A 20,792-nucleotide genomic window follows, 5' to 3' on the forward strand; every position below is an offset into this window, starting at 1 on the left:
GGTAATTAAGAAAACTTTTGTGTGTGTGTGCCTTTTATTATAAAAAATTCTAAACATACACAAAAGAGAATATAAGGAACCCCTATGTACCTATCACCCTTCTTAAACGATTATCAATTCTTGGCCAGTCTTGCTTCATCTATACCCCCAGCCCCACTTTTTTAAAGGTAATCCCAGACATCTTCTAATTGCCTCTGTATGTTGTTCCAGACAGTTCCAGACAGGCCTGGAAATCAGGACTGGATCATGCAGGCCACATACGCAGGGCAAAACTACCCACGGCATACAGACACGAAGAAGAGGAAACTGTAGTTTGGAGTAGTTAAGAAACACTAACCAAGGCCATAAAAATAATATGGAGCAGAAATGGGACTCAACCCTAAAGTGCCTTAGACTGCTGGTCTAGAACTCACTCGAAGAAACCACCTTTGTCCTGACCCTTGGGGGGAGGGGGGGAGTAGATGGCTGCATCCAAATCCAGCCGCATTCAATAGCACACTGTGTTCTCCTGTCGTTTTATGGAAGAACTGCATGTTCTGGAACCCATAAAGACCAGCCAAGCCTCCCTTCACTGCTGGAATGTGCTTGCCACCCCCATCAGCTGACCAGACAGAGGCCACGCTCCCACGGAGGGGACGGCTAACGTGCTCCCTGCAGGCTGAGGCCGAGGCCCCCACGAGCTCTCTTGCCCACGGTCCGCTCACCCTAAGTCCTCAACGCCCGCCTGGAAGGAATTCTGCAGTGTGTCCCGGCGTGTCAGGGAAAGCAGGAAGGCCCGAGAGGGAAATGTCAGCATTAGGTTTTGCACGTTACAATCCCAAAGGGCTGTGATTCATCCCAAATGCAAGCTGAAAACCTTACAAATTTCACCTTCCTTTCCAAATCGCCTCCTTTCAAAAACTTCTACACATAAATTCTGACCCAACCCGACATCGTGTTTTCTGCAAAAGAAAAGCAATCCGACTGCCAACCGTGGAGGCAAAGTTATGAAAAGTGGTAGGTACACAGCTGCTTTGTTTTCTTTTTTTTTTTTTTCCTGGTCATGTGTGATTGCCGATTCAAATGGAATCTGGCCGGCCGGGCTCCTTCCTGACGGCTACGAGGCTGGTGAGCTTGGCGGCAGTTTCTCTTCCCCTCGCTATCTGACTTAGACCGGGGACAAGGACACAGAGGCCTCGGATGACCTCCGCTGGGTCCCCGGGAGGGCCTTGGAGATAGCCCCAGAGGGAAGGGGAGCCCAGCAGCCTTTCTCAGCAGCCTGCTCTCCCAAACCAGCTCCCCCAGAACAAAAACCACCCGTCAAAGCACCAGAAACAGTCAGAAAAACATGCCTCGAGACAAAGCGAGGCTATTCAGCGATCCCAGAACTGTCGCTTCCACCCCTCGGGCTCACTGACCCCACGGCTCACGCAGAGTCTGGAAGAAAGAACTGTCGGCGGAAGGAGGAAGGAATGAAGACACGGGGAGGTCATCTCCCTCATTCTTTCTGTTTCCTGGTGACCCCGAGCTGCCGGCCAGGCTGGCGGTGCAGGTAAGCGGTGCGTGCGGAAACCGTGTCGCTTAGGGACCAGTGGGGACGACAGGGAGGGTGTCGCCCCCGGAGGAAAAGATGAAGGGAATCAAGAAGCGCCGTCCCTACCCTTGCAGGAGCTGGTGTGTGGGAAGGGGGGCAGATTTGTTCTGAGTTACTCCAGGAAGAGAAGGAATAAGGCATACGCGAGTTCCGTCCCTATGGAAAGGACTTTTCTTCTGACTCAGGGGCAAGGGTTTTGAAAGTGCACCACGCAGGTCTTCCTCCTCCCTCACTAAGCAGCTCTTCCTTTACCCTCCCCATTAAAGGTGACCTTGACCTGAGTGTCTGTCTGTAGCCTATGCTCTCCCTGTGCCTCTCACCTGTGGTACTGTCAAGGTTTCCACGACTTGGGTGACTTCTGCATACAGACCCTCTCAGCCTGTTACATCTTAGTTAGCCCTTGCCCTCTTTTCCCGACTGACGCCCCATCTTTCGGGAATGGCATTTCTCTAACCCATGGTCCTCCCTGCTGTTGCAGATAGATGCCCACCGTGTACACGAAAATCCAGACTTGTGCTCCCCTTGCTCCTCCCACTTCCCCTGCCTCCTCTGTCACCTCCAGGGTGCCTGGGGATCCCCAGGTGCCTCTCGTGGGGCTGCAGCCTGAATCCATCTGCATCTGCCCTCCCAGAGCTGCAACAGCTCCAACTGGGGGGGCTGGTCACCTTCCAAGATTCAGCGCCAGCGAGATCCCCCCTCTGATGAGATCCGTCCTCTGATGAGTCTCCGCCTGCTCCCCACGCACCCATCTTCGTCAGTCCCTCCCCAGCAGCTGCACCCTCTCACCTTCCCTGCATGTTTAACAAATTGTTTGATTTCTTGGATGCCAAGACTGACCGCCCCACGTGAAACCGTTAGCATCGTAGAGGCAAGGGGCCATGTCCGTCTCATTCTTCTATCCCCAGAGCCTACTGGACTGCCTGGATGGGGTTTGCTGGATCTATAATAAAGAGAAGGAAAGAAGGAAGGGAAAGAGGAAAGGAGAGAGAGAAGGAGGGAGGGAGAAAGGTTTTTGTGCTTTTTTTGTTGTTTTTTAGAAGGATGGCCAGCATGGTGCATTCTTCTTCTATTTCCTTTTGAGGACTTCCCCTTCCACTGAGTGTTTAAAGATTGAGCTTACAGGTTCTCGAAGAGAAGATGATGGTTAATTTAGCTACTCTGAATATGGGTGCACTCTATAAAACAAGGGAGGATTGTAGCCAAAAGCAACTACAGAATGATAAGAAACATAAGAATAATATTAGCAATGATTTATCTGAAGAAATGTGGTCATGTAATGAATTAGGAATTAAAACCACTAGTTTAATGCGAAAAAAAAATATTTTTTTTGCAGTAAACTCGAATTTGTAAAACATGTTTTTAAGTATAAAAACCTTCAGTGACTGACTACTTTCCTACCCCGGGGGTTGGCAAGTAAAGAGAGAGGAAGCTCCAACTTCTCCCTGGCTTGGAGGCTGACGTTCGTGCTCAACTCTGCACACCAGCAACGCAGGTTAAATCCATAATACCTGATTTTTTACAAGCTTGCCGACCTCTCAGAGATTTTCCTTAAGGCGTTCAAAAAGGTCAGTGAATATGAAAATAAAGAAGTCCCTGGTGACTTTTGAGAGAAGAGCTTTGGTCCCGAAGTGCAGCGAGAAGCCAGACTACGAGAGATGAGCGGGCATGGGGACAATGGAGAAAACCAAGGCGTTGGCAAAACACTGCGAGCTTGAAAGAAGTGACGCACGCAGAGAAGAGGGGCAATTACTAGAAAAGGAAACTCGGAGACACTGTGCATTTCTGAATGCAAGGTAAAGGGCTATTCCAATAATGGGATGCAAGCCAGGGGGGAATCTGCAGCAGCAGGACAACAGCACTGTTAACAGCAACAGGGAAACTGGAAAGGACCACGGGGGTCAAACCTCAACAGAGTTAACACCAATTGTGAGGACAGACCTCCGAAGTCCAAAGTTTTGGGGGAAATCAGAGACAATGAAACAGTTAAGAAATTCTCTGGGATGTGGTTGTCAGACTTTGGGATGATATCAATCTCCTGGGGCATTTGTTTAAAAGGCAATGGCCCTACCTGCCTGGGATTCTGATTCAGTGGGTCCAGGGTAGGTCCTAGGAATGTGCATTTTAGGAAGGCAGGGAGGGAGGGACAGAGGAAGGAAGGGAGGGAAGGAGGAAGGGAGTTCTAATTTTTTTAGAAGAACCCCCTGCATTGAAGGTGAATATGTTATAGACAACAACAGGGCCAAAATGTGACGCCATCTACGGCAGTATATTTCAAACAAATGTGCCTACTCGTCTTCTGGGGACACTGGCAGAATACAGATTCTGATGCGTCAGGTCTGGGGTGAGACTGACAATCCTGCCATTTCTAGCAAGCTCCCTGCTGATGCCAGGCTGCCGGTGTGCAGGTCCAGGGACCCTACTTGGAATAGCAAGACCCCAAAAGAGGCTACACTTTAAAAAGGAGAGGATCTCCTAAGAAAACCCTGAACTGAGCTCCTTCATTCATTCAAGTATTCAGGCTGACCACCTCCTGTGGGCCAAACACTGACAATTTGCAGATAAATACCACTCAACATGGGGGATAAACGTGTCAACGGGCATTGGATAAGACAGGGAAAACAAGTGCTTAGCAATGGGAGCCCTTCCTTCAATGTTTGCTCTTGGGGCACCAAGGGGATCAGAGGCAGAGGAGGGAGTCATAACTATGCTCTACATCCCCAAGCTGTATCCTTCAACAGAAGCAGCCACCATTAGGGAAAGGTACTAAGGTCTCTCGCAAGGAGGACAGCCCTTGAACCGGGTCCAAAAGGACAGGTGCGTGATGTCCAGGTGGGGAAAGGAAAAGGACGCTGTCATAAAGGAGGATGGCAGCAGCACGTGCAGGGGTGTGGATTGCGAAAGGGCTCCATGTGGGTAGCTCATCACGCAGGGCAGGCAGGGCTTCCAAGCTAAGAAGCTGGCTTTTATCATGGTGGCCCAAAGAAGGCTGCAGGCGCCATCTTGAAGCAGAAGAACGAGTATAGACGTTTGGCAAGAAGATACTTGGCAACAGTGTCGGAGACATATTTGAAGAGACCGGTGATCAAATACATGGGCAGGTGGCGTAAGAATACCCAAAACAAAGCAGTGACCTAAGATGAAGAGAGAAGGCCAGGCAGGGGAGACACCTCTGGTAGAAATAGCGGGATTTCAGGGTAAGAAACCATGGGGGGAAAATAGTTTAGGGAAGATATCACCAGGGACACCTAGATGTCACTGAGTAAACCACTGGTCCAACCAAGCCTATCTCTATAAACACGGACAGCAACTCCTCACTCTCAAATTACCACCTCTGCCTTAGCCAAGTCCTAGATGTGTAGTGCGCAGCTGACCAAACTGTAATGAGCTTAGAGATCGGATTATTACACTGGACAAAGTTAATTCAAGCCAATTTCTAGAATCAATGGTGTTAAAGTGTTAAGACAGAAAGTTGCCTTACTCTACAATAGTAGGACCCAACACAAATCCTCGACCACCCTAAGTAAGCTCCTGCCCTGTAAAAGAACAGAAGAGACATCTCAAAATGCAGATACTATTTTCCCCCATAAAGAGATCTGAAGTATAGGCATTCCCCCAGGCCAAGCCAGAGGCCGGTTCTAAGAAGGTCCACTACATAGGGTGACCAACTCATTCCTGTTTTCCCTGGACATTCTGGGTTTTAAAAGTGGAATTCCAGGATCCCAGGAACCCACTCAGTCCCAGGCAAATCTGTAGGGTTGGTCATCCTATAATTAACAAAGATTTCAATAATAGCTTTTCTAGCCCATGTTAACAAGTCGAAGGGAAAGAAGAACAAAGGAACCTTTAGGGTAGGAATTTTTAGGTACATTGTATAAATATTCATTTAACTTTCACAATATTCCTAGGAGACCCATTTTACGGATAAGTAAACTGACAATCATGCAGCTAAGTGACTCATGCGGCTAACTGAGAGCCGGTCAAAAGGGACAGCCTTTAAGAATCACTTAATCCATCTCACCTTTACGGCACATTGTAATCCTTAAGTGAGTGTTTGGTGAGCACTACTGTTTAACTCTCCCAAGAGGGAATCTGAGGCAGGGCAAGAGTTAGAACACCATTCCACAAACTCCAAACCTATAGCTAGCTGCACCCCAAGAGCGAAGAGTCTACCATCATACTAAGATAATTAAGGGTTCTCTCTCTTTACATATATTTCATTTGGGGCTACAAACACTTGTTGATGCAATTCATTACTACTTGTCTCAAAACATAATTTTTTATCATTAACAGCAATTCCAAACACTAGAATCCTCCCCACTTCAACCTCATCATTTTCTGTGGTGATACTACCCCTTAACTCTCTTCTAGAAATCTAAAATCTTAAGTGTGAAAAATACACATCCAAATATAATTTTAGTAAGAATAACATTACCATGATTAAGATGCTTTGGGTCCTTTGATTGGTAAGTACACATTTATACACTCTTATATTTATGAAACACGCAGCAGGACATCAAATGCTCTCTAAATATACATGAGCTTTCCCACATTTCCCAGCCTCTTTTGCAGTTAGTTCCGGCCAAGGGGAAGTGTGTAAACGTGACAGGTGTCACTCTGGTCTAGGAGTTCGTGAAAAGTCTATGTTAGAATCTTTGGCTCTCCCGTCCGCCATAGACACCTAGTCCGAGGATAGTCTGAGCTTCATCCAAATTCACAGGATATAAAATGAGTGAAAATAGCACAATTCATCAAGTCACAGAGATCTGGGAGTTACTTTGTCATTCCGGGACAACTTATCCTAGCCACCTTCCGTTTTCTCTCTCTCTCTTTTCTCAATTATGGAATTTCTTCTACGGGTGTTGAAGGAAAACATCTAACACTTAAAATAAGGCAGAAGGTCAACTGCTTGTCTTTCAATGACCTATGACAGCAATGGCTCTCAAAAGTGTGTCACCTGAGTCACCACATTCAGCAGCATCACCTGAGACCCTTGTTACATCAGCCAGGATTTCCCCATCACAGAGCATCACAGAATGAGAAACTGAGGCTGGGGCCAGGAATGGTTTCAACAAGCCCTCTAGGTGATTCTAATGCATGCTTACATGTGGAAACCATTATTCCAGAGCACTAACTGTTTAACCTATTTTTATTTATATCTATATCATAGAGATATCTAATAACCCCAACAGTTTATCTATAGCCCCGAAGTATATTAACCAGTTTTATATCTAAACTAGCCCCCCTTTGGGGTGCCTGGGTGGCACAGCGGTTAAGCGTCTGCCTTTGGCTCAGGGCGTGATCCCGGCGATCTGGGATCGAGCCCCACATCGGGCTCCTCCGCTATGAGCCTGCTTCCTCCTCTCCCACTCCCCCTGCTTGTGTTCCCTCTCTCACTGGCTGTCTCTATCTCTGTCGAATAAATAAATAAAATCTTTAAAAAAAAAAAAAACTAGCCCCCTTATACCAATGTTCTTGCTCCAGTGTCTATAAACCCTCAGGCTCTTGATTTCTCCCATGAACCAGCTTTGTTATCCTCATTAACAAATCATAAAAATACTGGATATATGCTGACTATATATTTGTATACGACACAATTTTTAACAACTTAAAAATTATACTTTGACAATGGCAGCTTGGATAATCAATGTGAAATCGTCTAGAACTTCACAGATGAATAAAGCTTGAGAAGGACAAAAGAAAACCATGTAAAAATTGCATTCAGCAATTCTGCTTGAACCCTGAGAAAGTCGACCTCATTGTCACAAAAATCTGTTGAAGAGTCAACAAGCTACATACGCTTTTGGACGTGATATTTCTACCTGGATATAGTCCACAAAAAAATGAAATAAATCAGAGTCACATAACTATGAGAAGGCTGCCCAAGAATATGAGGACTCAAAGAGGTAATTAAGAAGAGAAGGGGGCAACACTTTCTATCTCAGCACAATTGACCTGGGGGTCTGATCATTCTCTATAGTCAGGGGTTGTCCTGTGCTTTGTGTAATGTTTGGGAGCAAACCTGACTTCTACCCGCTAGATCCTCGTGGGCACCCCACCCCACTGTGACAACCAAAAAGTGTCCTTAGACATTGCCTGATGTACTCTGGGGAGCAACTGGGCTCCCCGTTAAGACTCACTGGATGAGCGGTGAATTCAAAGGGCCAAAGGAAGTCCTTGTGACACCGCAAGGATAAATCCTACAGCGTTTATATACCGTAGTAATCCAATGATGATACACCTTTCCACACCTCTCATTTTCTGATTAATGCACTCTAACCTTTCGACACTACTGACAAGATTCTAAACTGTGTAAGGAAAGGAAAAGGTGTGGGAGAAGAGAAATATGTAATTTTAAAATGTAAAAAAAAAGGGGGGGATAAACAAGAGTTTAACACGAGATAGAAGGTAAAGGACCAGCAACTACTGTTGTTATAATGTTGTTATCATACAACTTCATCAAGTCTCTTCTTCTGGAAGAATATGAAGAAAGCAGTGGGGCTGTAGAAGGGATAAGAACACTCAACCCATATTCCGTTTGCTCCCCCATGTTTCCCAGCCTTCCCTGTGGTTGGCTTGACCGATGTGATCAGTTCTGGACAGTGCAATAGGTCACTTTCAGGAGGAGGCAGCAGGAAGCTCAAGAGCTCTTCTCTAGTCTCCTTTCCCTTGGCTTCTTGGAGGCTGCGAAGGCCATGTGCTCCAGATGGTGCAACTACTCCATGGTACAGCCTCCATGATGGTGGGTCCCTGAATCACTGAGCACAGTAGGGTTGCCATATTGCCAATTCACTTGAGACACGTAGTCTGAACAAGGAATCACATTTTTCTTGTGTTAAGCCACCGAGATTTGGGGATTATTTGTTACCTAGTTTACCCTGACTACCATAATGAGAATAACCCCATTCCAATTAAAGTTCTACTAAAGTCCTGAGAATTCATATCCCAATTTTTCTTCATCAAATCACCCATTGCCAAATTATTTGAAATTTATACAAATGGACCAGATATGGAATTTAGAGTTGGCTGCCCACCCAGTTTGCTAACCAAATCACGGTTTAGTTCGAAAAGTGGGTGGCAATGTGGGCAGGGATGGTGAACCCCTCCAACCAGCCTCAGGAGATGAAACACAACGGATTAGTTAATGCCAGGGTCCACGGCCTGGCAAACACCCCTAAAGCTAACGATAGTTTTTACATCTTCACAGGGTTAAGGAAAAGAAGAGAAGCATATGAAACAGACACCCTGTGTACCCCACAAAGCCCCTAATATTCATAGTCAAGACCGTAGAAAAAGTTTGCTAACCCCTAGTCTACACTAACCATGGTAACCCCTTCTGCCAATGTGGGTCTGAGGGTGAACAAGTAACAGCTTTTGGCTCCAGGTTTGAAATCTGAGAGGAAGTCTGCTGGGAGCTACTGGAAAGCTTTTCCTTCCTGATTAATATAATAACAACAGGACCCAGGGGGGAAATGCCCCCTTCTCTTCCTGCCTTTTGAAGTGGTCATGTTACATCACGATGGCCATCCTGTGACCAGAAAGAAAAAGTCAAGGGAATCAGCACTGGAAGGGATACTTCCCAAAGCCAGAGCCTGGTGAAATGACTGAATCCAGCAACCCTGGGTTGATGCATTTGCAGTATCTTCATAGAGGGGGTAATGAGCCCCTATTGGGCAAGCACTGCCATTGGGCATTCCATTACTCACGGCGCTCAGAGTCCTCTTCTCTTTCCACCACCCCTCAGTTAAATGAAGCAACTCTCGCATCTCCAGTGTGATGGAACCTGAGACGCTGCAGTAGTCACGAGACACTTCGCTACCAGCTGGAAAACTCCTCAGAACCCCCCACTCTCCCCCCCCCAGAATATCACGATTCTCTCTCACTTAGGAAAGAAAGCACTCAACCCTTGAAATCCAGCCTTGAATATTAAAGGCTTGAGCAATTCCAGGGTCACAAGGTTAGAATCTTCCATTTGCAAAATGTAAAACGAAAACATGATTGTTGTGGGAAAAATGCTGTTGGGTCCCTCCAAAATGCCACCACTCACAAAATATTATCCGCCATATCTATATTTTCAAATTGATTTTGATATATCTTTACACAAGTTCCTCGAATGTACCTTTTGAATTGCCCTTCTGTCTGCCAACGTTAAACAAAAATCCCCTTTCACTTGATGAGGGTGTCTTTAAGAAACACCCTCAGATACATAGGCACCCATGACGATGCTAGAAAAGCATTCTCTCTGGACACAGTCAGAACATATATCCTGATCCTTTACTCTGGTAAGATTAGCTTTGGCGGATAATGACTTAATCACTGAAACTTGGAAGCTTTCACCATGTTCAAAGTCTGTCACCCCACTCGCTGATGGAGAACGTGCTTCTGGCTAGAAATAGACCCATCAGCCGAGTCACATTAGCTTCCCGATATTTCTTTTATTGCCAGTACCAAACCACAACAAAGAAGGTTCTAATGTGTCACTAGTAAGCTTGTCTGAATATACCCTAAAAAGCTGAAGAACCCAAGTCTCATAGTTAAAACCTGCAGGCCAGAAATGGTTACCCCTGCACAGGTTAAATTTCCCTCTGCATCTAAAGCAAATGTTTAGGACAATTTTTTTTCCTTTAGATCCAAGGCCATGGTTCTTAACCTCAGCTGCACATCTGAGTTCCCCAGGGAGCTTTAAATATAATGATGCCTGGCCCTATCCCTAGAATTCTCATGAATTGTTCCAAATGCAGCCCGGGCACTGGGATATCAAAAAGGTCCCACAGGTGATCCTAATATATGGCCAAGGTTGAGAATCCAAGGTCAATGGTAATATAGAAGAAAACATAATGAAAGAGCTACACCCAAGAGAAAAAAAAATAACTAAATTGCATTTACAAAGAGCTAAGAGAGGAGAGTAGAAAAATTTCCTCCCACTATTTAACATAAAACCCCCCAAAACCATAAAATCAGTTATTATAAATCAAATTATCATACATTATTTCTTTATAATAAATTATCAAATATAAGATTATGTGCATATAATTATGAAATATAAATATATGATTCTTAAATATAAAAATAATATGTATATAATCATTTAAAGAAAAGAGAGGGATAGCCAAGAGTAAGAGACCAAAAGTAAGGAAAGACAATAAATGTGTTTGGCCCCTTAGTCATAGATCTTAATTGTACCTATGTCTCCATATCCACACTTTCCTTAAAAAAAAAAAAAGATTTTGATATGCTATTTAAGTGTACCAGGCTCCTCAAGACCGTAGTCTGGCATCAGCATATTACTGCCCGTTGGCCAAATTTGGCCTGACACCTGTTTTGGTAAATAGAGTTTTATTGGATACAGCACATTCTTTGATTTCCATCTTACCTGCCTGCTTCCACACTATAGCAGAGGTGAAGAAACCATCTGGCCCATAAACCTAATATCTGCCCCTTTCCAAAAAAGTTTTCAACCACTGCTGTAGTCTATCAGCTAGTATCCTAGTACCAGGCATAACTGTATCCCCCTTGTATGCTTCTCCCGCTAACAGCGCCCACACCACAGCTCTGCACTTCTGCTCCTGCCAGCACCGCCGCTCTGCCTGCTCGGACCCATCGAAGGGCACCTGCCGTGCCTCCCAGAGTCATTCTGCCCCATCCAACCTGCTTGGAGTCGGGTCTCCGGCTCTGACCAGGATGTCTCAAAGCACCTGGAGGGGAGTCGCCCTGTGCCCTAACCAGCTTTCAGCCAAAAAATAAATTAATTAACTAAATAGCACTAAAGCTCTCACCAACGTGCTCTCATTGAAGGTGCTCCTTCTAAGAAGCAAGCAAAGATATTTTACATACTGCTTCTCCACGACCTGAGTTCGAACCTCCCTAATCAACTTCTGGGTTTCGCCTCATTAAATTTAATGTTCTTCCTTTGCTTTTACTACTTCACTAAAACCCAAGCAATGAGTTTTAATCGTATCCCCTCAGTTCTACCATTGTTTTACAAAACTTTTACTATGGTGGCAAAAATCAGAGGTGATTCTGAGAGCTCCCTTATTATGTGCTTGCTTGTACTTCTGTATTTTCCAACACAGAATGAAGCTCTAGTTTACTGTCATCTTTCGGAAGGAAGATGAAAGGGAAAGACATGAGAATTTCTTGCTACCTAGAATTAAAATTTCCATAGGAGACAAGCAGGGCTTGAGTGACTCGATGATATACAGTTGCTCGTAAGACCAAATTTCTTCTCTTCTCTGTAAAGTACTGTCAGTAAAATACTGTCTCCACTTCAGCAATCTGGGACTGAATTAGGGACTCGAAACCCAGACACCCAGGGAAGGGGCAGGGAAAGAAGACCTCTCCCATTTCCTTCCCTTACTCCAAATACCATTCCTTTCTTGTTAATATCATATCAACTTCGCCACTACCGATGTGTGGGGGCTGCTGATTCTTTGTTATGGGGCTGCCCTGTACTATGTGGGATGCTTGGTAGCATCTCTGACCTCTACCCACTAGATGCCAGTAGCATCCACACAGACACACAATCCCTCCCAGTTAGGACAACAAAAACATTTCCAGACATAGACAAACGTACCCAGGGGGCGGGGGGGGGGGGGGGGGCAGGCAGCCTTGGCATTTAGTTGAGAACTACTACAGGAGGGGAACCAGCCCCACAGACCCCCACCTTTCCACACTTTAGCCCATCCCTATGGCTACCTCCTTAGTTTATGCCTTCATCATTTTTAACCTGGACTGCCCCTCCCCCACATCAAATAAATAAATAAAATCCTTTTTACAAAAATAGAATAATTATCAGAGTGGCATCCAAGGCCATCCCCATCAGCAGAGTAGGGTAATGCAGCTCCTTGCAGGAGGAGCCCCCATATATAATATTTGCTGGTTTCCATGGTGTAAACATTTCCACCACTGTCCGTTTCAAACCACCACCATTTTAACGACCAGCTTACAAAATTACTGGCTATTTAAGAAACAGCTCCCGTGAACCAGACAGGAGCCAGCTCCGGCATGCCACTGATAACCCCTGGCCATTCACTATTGTTAATTCTCATTGTTCTCCTTCACTCATACTTCATCTCAGCCATGACAAATTCTCACAATTCTCAGACCACCAGGATGCTTTGAGGTTCTGTGCCCTTACTCATGGTGTTTTCTCTGTCTAGAATATGCTTCCTTTCTCTCTGATTCATGCAAACCTACTCAATGTTCTGGATTCAGCTCAAACAAAATCTCTTCCATAAACTTTTTCAAGGTTCACCCTTCCCCATCCCATTTCACTCAAAGGTTAAATAGAACCCTCTTGCTTTTGTGTCCATAAGTACCAAAAATACTTTCCTACCACAGTGTTCTATTATATTTGTGTGTTTATGTATATGTGTGCATGTTTACAAAACTGTACTGTCTAGACTGTAACTTCTCTGAGGGTAGGTCTTATTTATATTTTTCTGGCATATAAGAGGCTCACAAAATGTATTTTTTTAACAACCTAAAAACTAGGCTCACTTCCTTCCTGGTTCAATGTTCTCATCAAACACAGATCTTAAAAGAAAGATATCTCAAGGAAAAAATACCCTATTACCCCAAACTTGAACAGTGGTTCCCTACCTCCAGAATGTTGCAGAGAGACAAAGCCCAGATAAAGGCGGGGCCAGAGCATGACCTCTAAAGCTTCGTGTCAAAGCCAGTAGTCTCCGAATGGAGCAGAAAAGCCCTGGAAACAAGAGCAACATTTGCAGGCCCCAGGAGATGGCCCACGTGGCCGGACTGGTTACCCCCTGACCAGGCAGCGTGGAGACCAACCTTCCCAAACGCTGCTGCCTCAGACTAGGGCTCACACCAGCTTCTCACTATGCTTGAGATTTCAACCAAGCTTCACACACTCCCTGGGAGCCTACTACTTGAGAAATACAGCACCCATTTTTTTTTAATAGAGAAGAGTGTTTATTTTTTTTTAAGATTTTTAAAATTTATTTATTTGACACAGAAAGAGAGAGAGGGCACAAGCAGAGGGAGAGGGAGAAGCAGGCTCCCCGCTGAGCAGAGAGCCCAATGTGGGGCTCAATCCCAGCACCCCGGGATCATGACCTGAGCCAAAGGCAGATGCTTAGCCAACTGAGCCACCCAGATGCCCCCCAAAATACTGCATCCTTAAAAGCAGGATAGAAATGGTAATCAACCACTCAGAGGAGTTTGAGGAATAATAATCATCTTTGCTTTTAAGCCAAAAACAAAAATGTACTCCCCCCCCCAAAAAAAAAAGAACACCTCCACAAAGACAAAGAATTAATAATTCAAACTCTGATATAGCAGCTCCTTGCTGTATACGAGCTCTGTTCTAAAGGCTTTACATATAATCACTGTATCTGTATAGTTTACATGCTATATATTATACATACATAAAGTCATGTATTACGCATGTAAAGTTATGTGTATGACATATAATAAAGTTATGGGTAGTGTTATGGCATACATTATTATATAATAGTAGCTTGTTATATAAAACAAATGCAAGTGGGTATGCTATATAACAGCAGAATAACACAATATATATAATAATATAATATCTACAAATATAATACTGGAGTATCCATGTATTATAATGCCATTATACATAACATTGTTTTGTATGTTATATATTATATTACATAAAACAAAATATATCATATATTGTGATGTATAATATTATGTTATATCAAGTATTGCCCCCATTTTACAGATTAAGAAACAAAGATGTTAAGTAATTTGCCTCAGGCTATACAGAGCCAGGATTTGAACTCAGGCGGCCTGACTCCACAACCCATGTTCTTGATCATGTTAAGAGGAGGAGAAAAACAGTCTCCTTTATGACTTTTCACCACTGTCACCAAAGGATTGGCCGCGTCCCTTTCAGAGCTGGGAGTGCCGGTCCCCGCCCTAGACCTTGGCATGGGGCGCTGGCCCATCACCAGCAACAGCGTCCCTCAGCCAGCCCCGCAACCCCAACGACACCTCAGTTGTCGAGGGACGCTCTCTTTTAGCAACCTCCCCATGTGGAAAAGCCACGAACCCCGATGACAGGAGAAACAAGAGCACAGAAGGAAAGGAAGCGCCTCCACGGCCAGCAGTGAAAACAAACGCTCTGAGCAAGGCTGAAGGGAGCCAAGACGAGACAAGCCACCAAGAGGACATCCGGCCTGCAAACAGTCTGTTCACTGACCAGAAGGAAGGAGCCTTCTCATTACCTGGGGACCAAAGAAGCAAACCACAGGGGCCCAGAGGAACGATGTGGCTGAAGAGAAAAGCAGAAGAAAAATACAACGGCAAATGGGAAGAGCCTTGGCCGGCGGTGGCGGCAGCTGGGAGCGGGGCCAGGACGGTGACACGGACTGTGGCAGGGCCCCAGGACGGCCTTGGGGAGACCCGGAAGTCACCCACCACGGCTGCGAACAGAAAGGTCCCGGACCTTTGCAACCTCGCCTGGGCTCTCCGTGCCCCGCAGACCAGCACGAGGCTGTGCTTCGTAATAAAAAGTTAGATTACGTTGAAATGAAAAGAATAAAAAACCGTGCCATTGGGAAAGAGTCTCATGGAAAACAGGGTTATGTGAGGCCTCTGTGCTCAGAGGACTAAACTTTAGTTCAAAATAAATAAATAAATAAATGCTTGGAGGACATTTCCCTACGGAGCTAGATAAGGGGGGCTTCGCTTGATTTCACGGTGGGGTAAGGAGTCCTGAGATAGAAATTAGCCACAGCAAGGCCAATCAGAGGTCTGCTGTAACAGTGTTCAGGTGAGTCTGTCGTAGCTTATAGATGCCTCCCTGTGTCAGTCCTAGGCGGACTGAGTGACCTCCCTTCATCCCTCCGCTGAGTCCTCCTTCTGTGGTGTTCCAGACGCAGTCTCTCAATTTCAGGTTCAAAGGGCCTGTCTGCCAACTGACCTCAACGGTCTGGCTGGTCTGCCTTTCCCTGGACTCGGCCCCGTCTCTCGCACGGCTGCCTAGCCTGGGGCCTCTGCTAGGGCCACGAGCCCCTTGCCTCCTGTTCTCTCTTGCTATTAACTGATGCATCAGTTCATTAACTGATGAACGGTGAACTCACTCATTAACCAACCCCCTGCTCAGCTAAGGCTCACTGCTCTGAATGCCACTCCAATTCTTCCTGCCTTCATGCCCTCCTTCTTCAAACCCCTACCTGTCCACTAAACTGCCTTCCACGCCATTTCCGAATTCCACTTCCCAAACCTACCTTCGCTGAGGACCCCTTCCTACGTAGGAAGCAAAGATCATAATGAAACACGGAGTTATAAAAATCACCCACATCACCAAATCTGCTCAAGGTATCAAATTCAACGACCACTTGATGGAACTGCCTAGGTCAGTGGGGTCCGGCAACTGTGTTTTCAAGCACCTAGTTCTCAATAAGCTCAAAACACAGCCACCGCAAAAGGGTAGGGAGTGTGTAGTGTGGGCATTCCAGGCAGGGCCGAAATGCTGCCTAAAGGCCGTGGGTAAGAGAAGGCCAGGAAGCTGGGTAGCTCAGCTCCCGATGTAAGTCTGCATCCCCCCCCTCCACGAACTGGTTCCTGAACCTCAAAGACAATTAATTACTCAGCCCCCCTGGGCTTTCATTTCCTCACCTGCAAAAGAGAGAGAACACCCACCAAAAAGGTCAGCAGGGAAGGGGCGATGAACTAACACACACGAAGGGGCCAGCATATAGCAAATGCCTTCAAACATGGGTGGAGAAACTGAGGTACAGAGAGTGACTTGGCTCAGCCAGTCCTGCTACTACTGATTTAGCCCGTGTAACACGATTCTTAATCCAGCAATTCAATCTCCAAGCACTTAGTATAGTTTAGGCTTCCCGTGCGTCACTCCAAAAACTTGTTGACTAACGTAAACCCAAGCTGTATCCTTGCACCGTGTTTTCATTCCCTAGGAGAAGGCTGGAGTTTTGCTGCCGAACCGTCAATTGTCAATTACGGGCTGGGTTATGTAAACTTGGTATGCTTAGACAAAGGGATGGACTCGCCCTCCCCTACCCCAGTTTCCATTAATCACCAGAAGCCAGTACAGCAAGGACCGCTCAGCTAACACCCAAAGAGGCAGCAGCTGGTAAGACAACATGCTACATACCCAAAATACCTTTGCTGCACGGTAAAAAATAAACAACATTGCTTTCTGGCTTCAACTCTTAACTCCTTGGGCGTGTAGGTACGGATCAGACTTCTGCAACCCCGCTCACCTGGTATGGTGGATTGAAACGAAGTGGAACGAAAGCCAAGATGGATACATTCAAAACTGAAGTCCGTAACGTAAGTATCTCAAAATAAGGAAGAGACCCCTTCATGAGGTTCACGTGTTCAAGCTGGAGCACAGAAATACAACACGTCCCTCATCCAAACCACCACCCGAGAGAAACACAGCTACTGTATGTGTCCGACCAACCCAACTGTTCCGCATAAACTCGAGAGTTCTTTTAATACTCCTTATGGAACTCAGGCATTTACAGACAATTCACTGGTTACCCAAAGAAAGGGGAATTCTTACAGGGAAACGCCTGTGGTGTGGGGAGAATACTAAAAGACAAAATGGAAAGACCAGGTCCCAGCCTTGGGTAGTTACGCAGCCCCCAAAACAAGCTACTTTATTTAAACATGCCGTTATTCTCCTCTTGGTGAAAGGAGAAAAGTACTTGGCCTACTCCATCAAGTTTTTAATGAGGACCAAATGAAGTTTTATCTATGATTTTATCTATGATTTCTAAAAATCTTGCACAAATCAAGGCAATGCCATTCACATGGAAAACGTCACTTTTGTTAAATGAACTAGAATTAGCTCACTGACAGCCCGAGCGAAGGCTGAGGCAGCCCTTTTGCTTTTGAGGTCAGTAAGTAATCTAAGACTCGAGAGTTTTCTCTCCGCTGCTTCACTTCGCCTGAGTCGAGTTTCCTTCCTCTATCTCAAAGAGTTGGTAAAATCTTTTCCCGATGCAAATGCACTTTGGATTTCCCATAAATCTGCAGCTAAAGTCAGTTGGTGGCATGCACGCAATGGCCAGCTTGGAGACTGCAGTGGTCATCTGTCATGCGTTTGGCATCCGAGCCCCCCGCCTGTGTCTGGAGTCCTCCACGTCACGAGGCAAAGCCAGCCACCCATCACAGAAGCTAAACGTGCAGGATACACATGTTCCCAGCATCCTTTGCATGACAGCATAAGCCCAGGGCAATCACTGCTCACTTGGAACCAGTCCCTAGCAAGATAAACCGGCAGGGGCAGCACATGACCTGCTCCCACACTTGACGGCGGTAGTGGCAGCTCCATCCAGGCTGGGCAAGCTTTGTCAGCAGCAGTTCTGATGACAACCCCACCCCACGGCCAGCAGCAGTGAGTGGTACAAGCTGTGTATCTGTAGCCCCTGGTGGGAGCAGTAGTGTCTGCACCAGCCCCCTTCTTTGGTGTATTTTGGGGTTTTCTGATTCTAGCTAGTTCTCTGAGCCTCTGGAAGCTTGTATGAACCACCCCAAATTCTTCCAGTGGATTCCTTTCCCACCAAGATCAGCAAGAATCCATTTCTGTGCATTCTGACAACAAAATCTTATGAATTCAGAAACCATCCTCAAGGCTAAGAAATCAACCAAGACCAGCAGAGCACCCTACTTCATCCAGAAATTTCCAGATGATGTGCCGCTAAGCCTCGTGACCCTATCAACCTTTCCATTCACAGTGCACATCACATAGCAAGCACGGGGTCAGAAAAGAAAAGGGCAGAGGGAGAGCCTGAAAATGACCACATTGTACTTCACTGGTACAGAATGACAAACCTAGAAGGTTGGATTATCTAAAAATGTTTTAGGACCCACTCTACTCAGACATTTTACACAGAAGTAGAACGAGGTGCCAGAATTAGAGCATGGACTATTTCATTGAAAAAAAACAAATTTTTTTAAATCTGAATTTTTGTTACTCCCTCCATTATTGCCTCTCTTCCAATGCCCTAGGGACAACACATCCCAGACACAGCCTGCCAATATCACAAACTTACATACCACACAGGACATGTATCTTCAACCTCCTTTGCTTTTCCTATGCTCTTCATTCCGACTAAAATGTGTTCCCGTTACTATTGAACTCTTACTCATCCTTCAAAACCCAACTCAAAAATCCCTTCCATTGGGAAGCTTTCCTAATGTCCCCTAAATTAACCACTACTTCTTCTGTGTTGTTGAAATGTCTCCTGTGGCCATGATCCTGCCCTTTTTTTAAGAGTATCAGTCCATCCCCTCCATCCCACTCCAACTGTGAGTTCCTAGGACAAGTGAAGGTCCTTCGCCAGGGCCAGAATTAGGGTAAGGCGAGTGAGGTTCCTAAAGAAGCACTCACTCTCACGTGCAAGTGCATAAAACTGGTCTTTACCATCTGTCCTTCTTTAATTCAGAGCCTATTATAGAATAAGCACCCCGACTCTTGTTGACGGAATGGTGAATAATACAAGAAGGTGTATATGATTCAGAGAAGATTTATGTAAGACAGGGAAGGCAGCAGCTGACACTGCCACAAACAGGCGGAATAACCTTACCAAAGCTACTTAACCTGGCCAAGTGGGAAGAAAAACATGATGCCTGTCGTTGCTAGGGTCCATGGCTCTGCAACTCCACGTTCAGAGGAAGTTCAGAAACGAAGAGATCAGGACAGAAGGACTCAGTCACAGGAGACCCTAGCGCCGGAGCGGAGGCCTGACCAATGCACAGGATTGGAAGGGAAGGTGGGGAAAAGGATCAAACCAAGGTAAGAGAAGCTGAAGAAAAATAAAGATAAAGAGGCTAATGGTGCAAGACGATGCATGTCAGGGAGTGAGAAATCAGCTGAACATAAATTGGACAGCAGGGTGGAGAGAAACCACGAACTACTCTAGAAAACCCAGCAGGGTAATTCTGGGGCTTGGGACTGGGCAACAGGATAGAAAATACTGTTTTCTAATAATGGGGAGAAGACCAAGAGCTACCACCAAGCATGGTCAGGGCTCACACGTGAGGGAGCTCATTTCATTCTCAAATCAAGCCTCTGCGGTTGATTATTCCCCATCCCATCTTACAGACGCGGACACCGAGACTTGGCAAAGTCGAGTCAAACAGTCAAGGTCACACAGCGGCAAGCGGCAGAACCAGATTTAACTCATGCTTTTTTGCCCTGAGGACACCCGAGAGGAGGAGAATCTCACACAGGGTGGGGGGTGGTGTAGAGTTGGCAGGTGTGACCAGAAGAGCTGGCCTAAGGGAATGCTGTTCTCAGGATGCAAGCTTAACACAAAAAAAGACCTTCAGAAAGAGGGGTGGGAAAATGACAAGGGTATGCATAGAGGAACGGCGGGGGGGCGGGGGGGTGCAGAGTGGGGCGGGGAGATCGCTTAAGTAGACAGAGGGCAAAGAGAACATCAGGCAAGAGGAGGAATGGCCCTGGGATCAGAGAGGGGTGATCTGGGGTCCACACTCCAGCACCACCACTGACTGACTGATGTGTCCTGGAGACGCAGTGTGCCCTCCCCACATTTCGGTCCGCACAGCTCTCAAGGGGAAATAACAAATCTGACCTTCCATCCATGATCTCTGAGCCTTCTTCACAGCCCCACTGAGAGCTCGAGCATCACAGGCATGTAACAAAGGGTAAATCTTGTTACTACTCAGAAGAGCAGAATCAAGGACAGGATAGCCGCCGAGACGGGAGGTCAGGGCATGGATGCATGGCCCTCAGCGGGACTGATGCGCACTCATTTTTAGCAAAGAGGCAAACTCATCTGTTGAGAGAGAGGAATCAGAGGGAGCTGGCGACCTCACCAGAAAGCAGATGTAAACAACTTTCTCTGCCATTCTCAGAACATTAAAGCTGAAAGGGACCTGAAGAATAATTTAATTGAATTCCTTCCCTGCCTCCATTTTATAAATGAGGAAACAAGAAAATTTACTCCGTAAAGGGCCAGACCGGGAGATATTTTAGGCTCTGTGGGCCACAGTTTCTGTCCCAATAACTCAACACTGTCACTGTAGCATGAAAGCAGCGATAATACGTAAACCAATGAGCATGGCTATGTTCCAATAAAACTTTATTTATAGACAGAAATTGGAACTCCGTATAATTTTCACGTGTCATGAAATATTCTCCTTTTGATTTCTTTTTCTTTTCTTTTTTTTTTTTTTAGCCACTTAAAAACGGATAAACCATTTTAGCTCTTGGGCTGTACAAAAACAC

General features: G+C 45.8%; 1 protein-coding gene and 1 long non-coding RNA gene across 3 annotated transcripts in view; one reads left to right on the top strand and one right to left on the bottom strand.

Moving 5' to 3' along the window:
- MAP2K6 (mitogen-activated protein kinase kinase 6) overlaps positions 1-20,792 on the bottom strand; it is a 109,466-nt gene that overhangs the window by 67,893 nt on the left and 20,781 nt on the right. The window contains exon 1 of one of the 2 annotated variants that reach the window (XM_087854183.1): positions 14,788-15,018. The exons of the other annotated variant lie outside the window; for it this stretch is intronic. The gene's annotated coding sequence lies outside the window, so the exon portion shown is untranslated. Of the gene's footprint in view, positions 1-14,787; positions 15,019-20,792 lie in introns of those variants that run through there. 2 annotated transcript variants of the gene reach the window in all.
- Positions 602-19,909, top strand: LOC123803241 (uncharacterized). The gene is made up of 3 exons (XR_006782785.2): positions 602-1,531; positions 16,486-16,661; positions 16,761-19,909. It is a non-coding gene; the product is annotated as an uncharacterized LOC123803241 (long non-coding RNA).

Source organism: Ursus americanus, chromosome 23 (assembly GCF_024610735.1).
Source record: "Ursus americanus isolate L20-20 chromosome 23, mUrsAme1.1.p, whole genome shotgun sequence".
In the NCBI taxonomy this organism is placed as follows: Eukaryota; Metazoa; Chordata; class Mammalia; order Carnivora; family Ursidae; genus Ursus; species Ursus americanus.